The sequence below is a fragment of the Dromiciops gliroides genome, chromosome 5 (genome assembly GCF_019393635.1).
Source record: "Dromiciops gliroides isolate mDroGli1 chromosome 5, mDroGli1.pri, whole genome shotgun sequence".
NCBI lineage: Eukaryota > Metazoa > Chordata > Mammalia > Microbiotheria > Microbiotheriidae > Dromiciops > Dromiciops gliroides.
In genome coordinates, this window is record NC_057865.1 from 290,036,221 (window position 1) to 290,048,232 (window position 12,012).

Consider the following 12,012-nt stretch of genomic DNA (forward strand, 5'->3'; position numbering starts at 1 on the left):
ATCCATCAAATGCCAGTCCTAGAAACCACCCACCCACCATGCCTTGTAAGCTCCAAAGCGCTAGAGAAATCTTGGCTATCGTCAGCCATTCGGTACCCACTATGCCCAGGGCACTGTGTTAGACGCAGGGGGTGGGACAGGAGTTGGGGGAGGGGAGAGAGGCAAGATAGCAAAAAGAATGAATGTGGGGTTCAGGTACCAGCGAGCCCACTCAGAAGACAGTTATGGGTGATCAGGTAAGACTTCCTGGAAGAGGAGGCATTCAGACCCAGTTTTATAGGATGAGGAAGATTTCCCTCATTTTGAGGAGAGCAAAGAACTGGGAAGAGAGAACTTAAAGTATCCCTACATGTAGCTACTCTTCTGTCCATGCTGATTTTGTGGGTGCAAAGACAAAAGAGAAGGGGAGAGTCAGGTCCAGCCCCAGAAGGTCAAGGGGCTCTTTATTTTTGTTTGTGACCTTTTTTGATGTTTCTTGTATTTATGTCATGTCATATCTGGAGATATCCTTCTCCCCTCTCTTGTGAAGCAAAATCAAGTGGCATATGAGCTGTGTCAGCCCGGGGTATGTGATGTTACGCACCCATAGTCCCCCACTTCTCTAAGGAAGTATATTTCCTTCTCTCTCCTCCTGGCCAAGATTTCTGGGGCAAGAAGCATAGGTCCCCTCCCTCCCTCAACGTACTAACGCCCCCTCCCTCCACTCCTTTCCTTTGATGGATTCAACATGGCTTCCTTTTCCTTCCCCTCGCCTCAGCTTCTCTCCCCCGCACAGCTCTCCTGGGATTTCTGCCAGCCCTCCAATCACAGAAGGTAATTCACACCAAGGAGTCTGGGAGGAAAAAGAATACTAGAGAAAGAGAGGTTGAGGTCACACATCCATTGGTGGGGGGTAGGGAACTGCAGTTTCCCCATCTGTGAAAGGGGGTAGTAATGCTTACACTACATGCTCAATGTGAGGACAGGGCTCTCACCTTTGTCACACAGGATGACACAGAAAGGGGAGCTGTTACTGTTGCTAGTCTTGGGGCAGAGGGTTTGCATGTTAAACTAGGATCCCAGATGGTGGAACTTCAGGCACTGTGACAAGAGTGTGGGAGATATTTTGGGAGGGGAGGCCCTTGAATAAAACCCCACAGGGGAATCACCTGTTTCTCCCATTAAGGCTCTCTCAGCCCCTGGACACCTGGACAGGGGGAATCTGGAGCTGGGAAGACTCCTAAAGATGGGATCTTTGAGACATAGTTCAAATTCCTCCTTTTGCAGATCAAGCAACTAAGACCCAGGGAAGAGAAGTCCCAAGGACACGGTGGTGGCAAATTACAGAACCAGGACTCAATTACAGGTCCCTCTAACCCCAGACTCTTTCAAATGCACCCTGCCCCTTTCTACCTTTATTTATCAAGTGGGTAAACCAAGACTCAGAAAGGTTAAGTATCTTGGGGTCACAGATCTGGAGTTTGAAGTCAGCTCTGCGGGGCAGCTAGGTGGTGCAGTGGATAGAGCACTGGCTCTGGAGTCAGGAGGACCTGAGTTCAAATTCAGCCTCAGACACTTAACACTTATTAGCTGTGTGACCCTGGGCAAGTCACTTAACTCCAATTGCCTCACCAAAAAGAAAAAGAAAAAAAGAAAGAAAAAATGAAGTCAGCTCTGCTACCTGTATGAACTTGGGAGGGTGACTTAATCTCACTGACCTCTCTAACATGGGGGAGTTAGGTTAGGTGGCCTCCAAGGTCATCCTTGATCCTAAATCAGTGGGCTAACAAGGAGGGGGAATACACCCCAGGCTCCCCCATCCCAGCACGGAGTCTTGGCCCTTCATTGGTGACACAGGGAAAGCTGGGCTCAGCAGAGAGGTTAGAGCCTGGCCCAGGGTCCGACCGGAGCAGGGATCAGAAGTCAGGCTTCCTGGGAAGCCAGTATTCCTCCTGAGATACCTTCCTCCTGGAAGGACACGGGGGGGGGGGGCAACTGCCAGGTGGTGTGAGCACCCCGGATGTTCAAGGGAGGAGCAGGAGAGAGAGGCACTGCCTGCTTGGGGGTGGAAATATGTGGGCTATGGAAGAGGCCCCTCAAGCCCTTGGGCTAAAGACTAGAGTGCCTGGGCAGAGGGAGAGGAGAGGAGGGCGCATGGGGGCTAGATTAGGGGCTGACGCCAGTTCCACTAACATTCCCTTTTCTATTGCTTTAAAAGTCTCTTCTGCGGGCAGCTAGGTGGCGCAGTGGATAGAGTACTGGGCCTGGAGTCAGGAGGACCTGAACTCAAATACAGCCTCAGACACTTAACACTTAGGAGCTGTGTGATCCTGGGCAAGTCACTTAACCCTCCTTGCCTTGCAAAAAAAAAAAAAAGTCTCTTCCAGGTTGACAACTGTAATACTTTTTATCTTGTTTTGTTTTAAATTTTATTTATTTTATTCTGAACTTAGGAAATGAAACAAGCATTTCCATAACATAGTAGAATAGCAAAAAAAGATGATTGTATATGAAATAGCAAATCTATTGGGTACAAATTGTTATTTTTTAAAAAATATATAATAAAGTCATCCTATAACTTCCTTTTTCCCCTTTTTCCCTTCTCTTCCTCCCAGAGATGGTTACAATTAGACACAAATTATATATATATGTGTGTGTGTGTGTGTGTGTGTGTACATACATATATACACATATGTATTGTATATTTATATATTTAAAAACATCCTATACCCACTTCTATTTATCAGTTATTTTTCTGGATGCAGGTAGCATCTTCCTTCATACATCCTTTGTAAATTAATTTGGGTATTTCTAATAGTCAAAATGACAGTCACTCAAAGTCATTCTTTTTTCTTTCTTTCTTCCTTCCTTGCTTCCTTTCTTTTTTTTTTTTTTTGCGGGACAATGAGGGTTAAGTGACTTGCCCAGGATCACACAGCTAGTGTCAACTGTCTGAGGCAGAATTTGAACTCAGATCCTCCTGAATCCAGGGCCGATGCTTTATCCACTGTGCCACTAGCTGCCCCCCAAAGTCATTCTTAAAACAATGTTACTGTTACTGTGTACAACATTCTCTTGATTCTGCTTATTTCATTCTTCATTATTTCATGGAGGTCTATCCAAGTTTTTCTAAGATCAATGAGCTCACCATTTCTTACAGCCATCCCTTCAATTTCCAGATCTTTGCGACCACAAAGAGCTGCTATAAATATTTTGGAACTTACAGGTTCTTTTCCCTTTTCCTTAATCATCTTGTGAAACACACCTGATAAGGGTAATACTAGGTCAATACTAATAGTGGGGGAGGGGGCGCGGGGAGCAGCTAGGTGGTGTAGTGGATAAAGCACCAGCCCTGGATTCTGGAGTACCTGAGTTCAAATCCGACCTCAGACATTTGACTAGCTGTGTGACCGTGGGCAAGTCACTTAACCCCCATTGCCCTACAAAAAAAAAAAATACTAATAGTGGTAATACTGATTCAAAGGGTACGGGCAATTTAATAACTCTTTGGGCATGATTCCAGATTGCTCTCCAAAATGGTTGGATCAGTTCATAGTTTCACCAATAATGACTTGAATAATCCCAAAGACTCAACTAAAAAGTCAGTTGAAACAATAATTTTAGCAAAGTATCAGAATATAAAGTAAATCCACATATATCATCAACATTTCTATATATCACAAACAAAACCCTGCAAGAAGAGATAGTAAGGGGGCAGCTAGGTGACGCAGTGGATAGAGCACCGGCCCTGGATTCAGGAGGACCTGAGTTCAAATCCAGCCTCAGACACTTAACACTTACTAGCTGTGTGACCCTGGATAAGTCACTTAACCCCAATTGCCTCTCCAAAAAACCCCAACAAAAACCAAAAAACAAAAAAAAAACAAAAAAAAAGAAGAGATAGTAAGATACCCCATTTCAAATGACTCTAGACCATAGAAAAGTCCTGGGAGTATACCTGTCAAAAGAAACCCAGGAACTATATGAACAAAATTATTTTTTTAAAAACCTTTTCATACAAATGAAATCAGGTTTAAATAATTGCAGAAATATTAATTGTTCATGGGTAGGCAGGGCTAATATAATAAAAATGACAATTTTACCTAAACTAATTTATATATTCAATTCCATCCCAATTACAAAATTATTTTTAAAATTATTACTGAATTAGAAAAAACTAAGAAAATTCACTTGAAAAAACAAAAAGACAAGAATTTCAAAGGAACTACTGAAAAGAATGTAAAGGAAGGAGATTTTGCAGTACCATAGCTTAAACTATAGTATAAAACTGTAATGATCAAAACTATCTGGCTACGAAATAGAAAAATAGATCAGTGGGACAGAGTAAACAGCAGCAAGTAAATGTAGTAACCTTGTATTTGACAAGTATAAAGACTTAAGTTTGGGGGATAAGAATTCATTATTTGGGGAGAAACTGTTGGGAAAATTAGAAAGCATTATGGCAGAAATTGGGCATAGACCAATATCTTTCACTATTTACCAAAATAGGATCAAAAAGAATACATGAGGGGGCAGCTAGGTGGCTTAGTGAATAAAGCACCGGCCTTGGATTCAAGAGTACCTGAGTTCAAATCTAACCTCAGACACTTGACACTTAACTAGCTGTGTGACCCTGGGCAAGTCACTTAACCCTCATTGCCCTGCAAAAAACAAAAACAAAAAGGATACATGACCTAGATATAAAGAGAGATATTACAAGAAAATTTGAATGGCATGGAACATATTGCCTATGAGACTTATGGATAGATGAACAATTTAAGAATAAACAAGAGATAAAGAGCAGTGTGAGATAATTTTGATTACACTAAATTTAAAAGGGTTTGTACAAATAAAACAAGGGTAGCCAAGATCAGAAGGAAAGCAGAAAATTGGGGGGTAATTTTTACAGATTTTCAGATAAAGGTCTCATATCTCAAATATATAAAGAACTTTGTCAAATCTATAAGAATTCAAGTCATTCCCCAATTGATAAATGGTCAAAGGATATGAACAGGCAGTTTTCCAATGAAGAAATTAAAACAATTTATAGTTATATGAAAAATTCTCTATATTATTATTGATTATAGAAATGCAAAATAAAGCAACCTCGAGGCATCATTTTACACAGATCGGATTGGCTAAAATGGGAAATTGACACATGTTGGAAGGGATGTGGCAAAATTGGGACATTCACCTTATGTTCTAACATCCCATAGTCTATTCAGTCTTTAATATAGTCTGTATTCTATAGCCCCTTCCAGCTCTGACATTCCCCGTTCTAGGCTCCCTCTCTCGTCTGACATTTTGCCTTCTAGGGTCCATCTCAGCTCCAACGTTCTTTGTTCTAAGTTCCCTCCCACCTCTGACCTTCTAGGTTTCAAGGTTCCATCTATCTCTGGCATTCTCCAACCCAACCATCTCCCATCTGACATATTGCATCCTAGGGGCCATCTGGGCTCTGATGCTCTCTATTCTAAGCTCCCTCCCGCCCTGGTATTCTCCATTCCTCACCCATCCAGCATCAAGCCTAAGGATGCTACCAGCCTTTGACAGCCCTAAGGAGGACTCGTGCTGCTTCCTTGTGGCCTAAATGGGGTAGTACAGCTTCCAGTGAGAAGGAGTAAGGAAAGGGATTGTTCTTTCAAAACCCAAAGCTGCTAAGGCCTTTAAAGGTTGTCTCCTCCAACCCCTATGGGTTTTTTTTCTTTTTTAAAAAAAACAGCACCCAAAAAGCATTTTTTTAGAATGTGCCGTGCTAGCAGTAAAGTTTCTTGGCACAACAAACCACCTGAATTTTGTAAAGTCATTTCTCTAGAAATAGTCAGTGGATTGTTTGCATCAAAGCAGTGGGAGCTTGGGATGGTGGGCAGAGAAGTGGCCTTGGAAGGAGGAGAGAAGAGGGACCTGGGTTCTAGTCATGCATCTAGGCAGGCTGTAAATTTGGAAATCTTGAGCGGGAAGGGACCCCAGAAACCAATCTGATTCACCCCCTTTTATAGTTTTTTGTTTGTTTTTATTTTTGTGGGGCAATGAGGGTTAAGTGACTTGCCCAGGGTCACACAGCTAGTAAATGTCAAGTGTCTGAGGCTGGATTTGAACTCAGGTCCTCCTGAATCCAGGGCCGGTGCTAGCTGCCCCCTTCCCCTTTTTATAGCTGAGGAAACTGAGGCACAAGAGGTGATGTGATTTGACAAGTTAAAGGTCACATGATGTAGATTTGGAAGGGAGCGGGGCTCTAACCTTGAATCTGATGCCCTTGCCAATCATGTCAGCTTGCTGCTGCTATTATTATGATTATCATTATTTCTGACTGAATCAGGAACTGGCATTTTTGTAGTGCTTTCTAAAATTATCTTATTATCTGTTGTTTCTGCTTTACACTCATTTGAGCATCATAAAAACATGATGACGTAGAAAGTTCAAATTGGTTTTTATTTCCATTTTGCAAATTAAGGGAAGTGACTTGTCCAAGATCACTGGTAAGTGGAGGAGGCAGGATTTGAACCCAGGGCTTTGTGCAATCGGATGGATGGAGCCCTGGATTCACCATCATAGGATTATTATTCCTAGTTGTGAGAGATTGTAGAGGACCCTCGTTTTACAGATAGAAAAACGTGAGGTCCAGATTGGGGAACAGGATTTACTCAAGGTCACATAGTAGCTGTGTGACCATAGGCAGATCACTTCTCTCTCTTTACCTCAGTTTCCTCATCTGTAAAATGAACTGGAGAAGGAAATAGAAAACCACTCTAGCATCTTTGCCAAGAAAACTCCAAATGGGGTCACAAAAAGTTAGCCAGGACTGAAATGACTGAACCTTTGATGCAGCATCCAATTACTAATCAGGTGACACGGGCCAAATTACATCCCCACTCTGGGCTTCATGGGACCCCAGCTTTAATCCAGATAGATAGGGGGATACAGGAGATTTGGGGTCTTAAACATATGGGAGAGAAAGGGGGAGGGGAGAAGAGGGACCCCACGGCATTTCCCAGTAGTATAGAATGGTGGCTGGAAGAGACCTCACAGGACATCTTGTCCGGTGCCTTTATCTTACAAATAAGGAAACTTGAGCCTGGAGAGGCTGACTTCCCACGGCTGCATCAGAGGTGAGATTTGAACCCAAGCCCTCTGACTCCACAATATCATTGTACATCTTCTGTATGAAAGGGGAGGAGGGTTGGGCTACAGTATCTCTACAATGCTCTCCAGCTCTCCATCACATGAACCTAAGTCGGCTTTCCTGCCTGCTGCATCCCTGCTGCCACAGCAGGGGGCGGTGCTTCCGTCAGTGCAGACCCCCGATGCTCAGAGACAGTCTAAGGAGAGGCTGTGGCCAAAAATACTCATCACCCTGCGGACAGTCTGGTGACGAGTCCCTCCCAGCTCGGCTCGGCTCTGCTTGGCTTGGCTCAGCTGGTCCTCCTCCACAGAGACATCTTCCATCTCTGGGATGGGCCCAAAGGCTTTCCTGAGCATCGGACCTGCCAGGATCCATGCTCTGCTGGCAGATGCTTTGAGAACCCAGGGTTGCCAAGAAGAATTACAGCCCATTCCCTTGGTGCTGTGGCGTTATCCCCTTGACAAATTGTTTTCACGCACACGATCCCATCAATCCTCCCAAACAACCTTGGTAGGCAGGATAAATATACTCAGAGAATATACCAAGAAAGGTAACTGAGACCCAGCTTGGGAAGGGACTGGTCCAAGGTCACACAGGAAGTGAGTGGCAGAGCCTAGACCCCTGATTCAAAACAGAACTCCTCATCAGCAGATCATAGTTAACACTGGGGTTGGGGGGGAGTTTCTCGATCTATTCTGTGTCCCCGACCCCCCTGGCAGTCTGGAGAACACTGTGTTCCCCTTCTCCAAATCACACTTAAATAGAGCAAATAAAATGCATAGGATTATTTTTTTAAAGCAGCTATATTAAAATATAGTTATCTATCCATCTGTACATAAATATATGTGTATGTACATGTGTGCAAATGTGTGTTTATATGTGTACACATATACATATGAACATATATGTATACATGCACATACATAAATAACAAGACATGGCCCCAAGGTTAAGAACCCCTGATGTAGGGCTTATCCCTCTCCTCCCATTCCTTGAGACACAACTCGGGGGAAGGTCACTAACAATTGGGGAAGTCAGGGAAGCCCTCCTGAGAGAGGTGGCATTTGACCTGAACCCTAAAGGCCCTCGGAATTCCAGCAGAGAGCCAGCACAGCGGCCCCAAGGTCAGAGATGGATGTTGTGCTCAGGCAACAGCTGGGGAGCAGGCCAGTTCCACAGGAACAGAGAGTGTATGAGGGGGAGGAATGTGTCATCAGCCTGGAAAGATCAGTCGGAGCCAGATTGTGAAAGGCTTTAAATGCCAAGCAGACACGGTGGTATCTGATTAGAAAAGCAAGGAGGAGCCACGGAAGTTTGTGGAGCAGGAGCGAGTCAAGGCCAGACACGTCCCTTAAGAACCTCCCTCTGCAGGCAGCTAGGTGGCACAGTGGATAAATAACCAGCCCTGGATTCAGGAGGACCTGAGTTCAGATTCGGCCTCAGACACTAGACACTTAGTAGCTGTGTGACCCTGGACAAGTCACTTAACCCCAATTGCCTCACACAAAAAAAGAAAAAGAAAAGAACTTCCCTCTGGCCAGTCTTTGGGACTTCTTAACTTAATTAATTAATTAACTAAAGAATTAAGAGGTTCCTGAAGTAGCAGAGGAGGACAGTCTGGGTAAAGAGAAGAAAAAGACCCAGGAGGGAGCTGCCTTCCAAGGGCTTGGGCTGCTTTGGGAGGTAGTGAGTTCCCCATCATTTAAGCAGAAACTGGGCGATTTAGGGATAGATCTGTGCCCATGTTTTCACCCTTATAGAATGTAAGCTCCTTGCAGGCAAGGACCATTTCCATTGTTTTTGTTTGGTTTTGGGGTTTTTTTTTTGTTGGCTTCGTATCCTCAGTCCATGCACAGAGTAGGAGCTTTATCCAGGCTTGTTGATTGGTTGACCCGTGATTCTGTCATTACCCTCCAGGAGCTGACATTGTGACTGTTTTTTCTGTTAGCTGATGGTCTTTTCCAGTGCTTAGGGAAGCCCATTCTGCCCCACTCCCGCATACTTACTAAACAAGAATGCTACCAAATTTCCCCGGGGATTTGAGACAAGCCATAAGGTGTCTCCCTGGGCCTTTCCTTTGAGTTAAGCATTGTCTTCTCCTTGAGTCCCCTCTGAGACGAGTCAGGAAAGTTGGGGCAGAGCTACCCCTTGGTAGAGTGGGGGAAAACACTGGATTTGGAGTAAGAGGGCCTGGCTTCAAATCCCCACTCACATTCCTTATATGCTTTTTTCTTTTCTTTCTTCCTTTCCTTCCTTCCTTTCTTTTTGTTTTTGCAGGGCAATGAGGGTTAAGTGACTTGCCCAGGGTCACACAGCTAGTAAGTGTCAAGTGTCTTAGGCTGGATTTGAACTCAGGTCCTCCGGAATCCAGGGCTGGTGCTTTATCCACTGCACCACCTAGCTGCTCCTACTCCTTATATACTCTTGGACACGTCATTTTGCTTTCTCTAGGCCTCAGTTTCCCTATCTGTAAAATAAGGGGGTAATTAGATGGGTGGGGGCAGAGCGAAAGAAAGAGGGCTGGCGGTGGAGCCAGAAGATCTCGGTTCAGCTTCCATCTCTAAGGTTTACTATCTGTGTAGCATTTATGGAGCACCTGCTATTTGCTAAGTACTTTGAGAAATATTATCTCAACCTGGGCAAGGATAAGAAAAACCCCTGGAGAATCACTAGACTTCCCTGGGCCTCAATTTCCTTATCTGTAAGATGACAGGATAGAGCTAGATGAGCTCTGAGGTTTCTCCATTCCAAAGCCCACAAGAGCTGGAAGGGCTGCAGTGCCCAGGACGGTCTCTAGGTGGTGCTGCCGTCACAGCCAGCCTAGCCCGATACCTGAGGAAGGCTCTGGGACCTGCCAAGGGTGTCCCTCTCCAAGCAATGCGCAGAGCCCTTTGGCAGAGTACAATGGATAGGGAAGCAGGGGCCCTGAGTTCCAGTCCAGGCACTGACACTAACGTAGGTGACCCAGGGCAAATGAATTCCCCTCTCTGGATCTCACTTTCTTCATCTGTAACCTGGTGGGTGAGGCCCGGCCTCCCACATCCCTTTTGCAGGTACATTTGCGGAAAGAATGTTAACTCCTTAAAGTCAAGATCTATTGGTTTTTGTCTCCTCGGCACTCAGTCCAAGGCCATGGGCTTAACAAATGCCTTTTCCTCCTTTGTAGAAGGACAGTCATTCAGGGCTTTATTTTAATGATCCTTTATAAATCCGGGTCCTCTGGCTCCTGGGACAGTCCCTTCACTCGATCACTCCACCCCCCCCCCCCGGAAAGGAATTACTCAGAGTCAAATAGACGGGGCCAAAAAATCCTAGATTTAGAATCAGGAGAAACCGTAAAGGCACTGACTTTGGAGTCAGAGGACCTGGGTTCAAATCCTGCCTTTGTTAGCTGAGACCACCTGGGTCTAATTCCTCTCTCTCTCTCTCTCTCTCTCTCTGCCTCAGTTGGACTCAGTGGCTTCTGGAGTCCCTTCCATCTATGGATCTATGAAGTCTTTGCCCCTGCCTGGGCCTCCGTTTCCTTACCTGTAAAATGAGGGAGTTCAGTTCAGGGGCCTTTGCAGCTCTGGGCCTAGGATCTCATGATTATGTGAGTGACCTTGGGCTAGTGCCTCGACACCATCCATCACCTGTGGCCTGACTTGCCTTTGTCCCGTCCAAGCATCCCTCCTGTCCCCTGTCAGGTCTAATGGATGGGCTCCCCGCCCCCTTCCTTCCCTCCCCCTCCTCTTCTGCCGCCTCCTTGGTTGTCCCCAGAAATAGCTCCGTTCCCCTGGTGAGTTCCCACCTTGCAAACACGGCGGGCGAGACGGTCCATCCTTCCTCTCCATTGGCGCCAAGCCAAGGCAGCCTGGAGATTCATTCTTCTTGGTTTCTCCCCTCATTAATCTGTCCCTGCAGCCCCACCTGCTGCGGGTCTTGTCTGCTGTCTTCTGGCCCAGCTCTGCCCTCGAAGAACCCCGGAGATTCTGAGCTGGAAGTACCTCAAAGGTCATGTTACTGCCCTGCACATAATTGGCCACACAGCATCCCTGATGCTGGAAGTCCTGCGGTGATGGGAAGCTCATTACCTCCAAAGCCTTGTCTCACTGGCACTGAAGGACCCTGTTCTCCAGGGGAGGGGCAAGGGGGCAGCACTTTCATCCGTAGCATGAGAAAGCTGGACTATACACCCTCTGAGGTCCCTCCCAGCTACACATCTAGGAGGCTATGACCTGGGTTCAAATCCTGTTCTACAATTTACTGCAGGTATAACAGGCCAGGTCACCTTTCTCAGTGTCCTCAGTTTCCTCTCTTGTCAAATGAGGCGGCTAGACTAGATGAGAGGTGTCAAACTCAAATAGAAAAGGAGGCCACATACATACATAAGGATGCCCTTGTCCACAAATTGACCTAGAATACCACAAACTGACCATATCTATCTTCTATTGTATTTTATTTCTTCTATTAATTATTTCCCAATTACATTTTGCTTTTTTTATTTTATTTTATTTTGTGGGGCAGTGTGGGTTAAGTGACTTGTCCAGGGTCACACAGCTAGTAAGTGTTAAGTGTCTGAGGCCGGATTTGAACTCAGGTCCTCCTGACTCCAGGGCCAGTGCTCTATCCACTGCGCCACCTAGCTGCCCCCCAATTACATTTTAATCTGGTTCAGACCACACTGGGCAGTGAGAGCCCTATGAAGCCGGAGTGCCCTCGGGCTTGTACAATAAGAAAGACGTGGTCCCCCTGTCCTCAGCCTCCTTCAGGTGTGATCATGTTACATCCCTTCTCAATAAACTCTACTGGTTCTTTATTGTCCCCAGGATAAAATAGAAATTTCTCTGCCTAGCATTTGAAGCTCTCCCCAGTCTGAACTGAGCCTATTTCCTGCCTTCTTATTTTCACTTCCTTTCCTCTACTCTCTG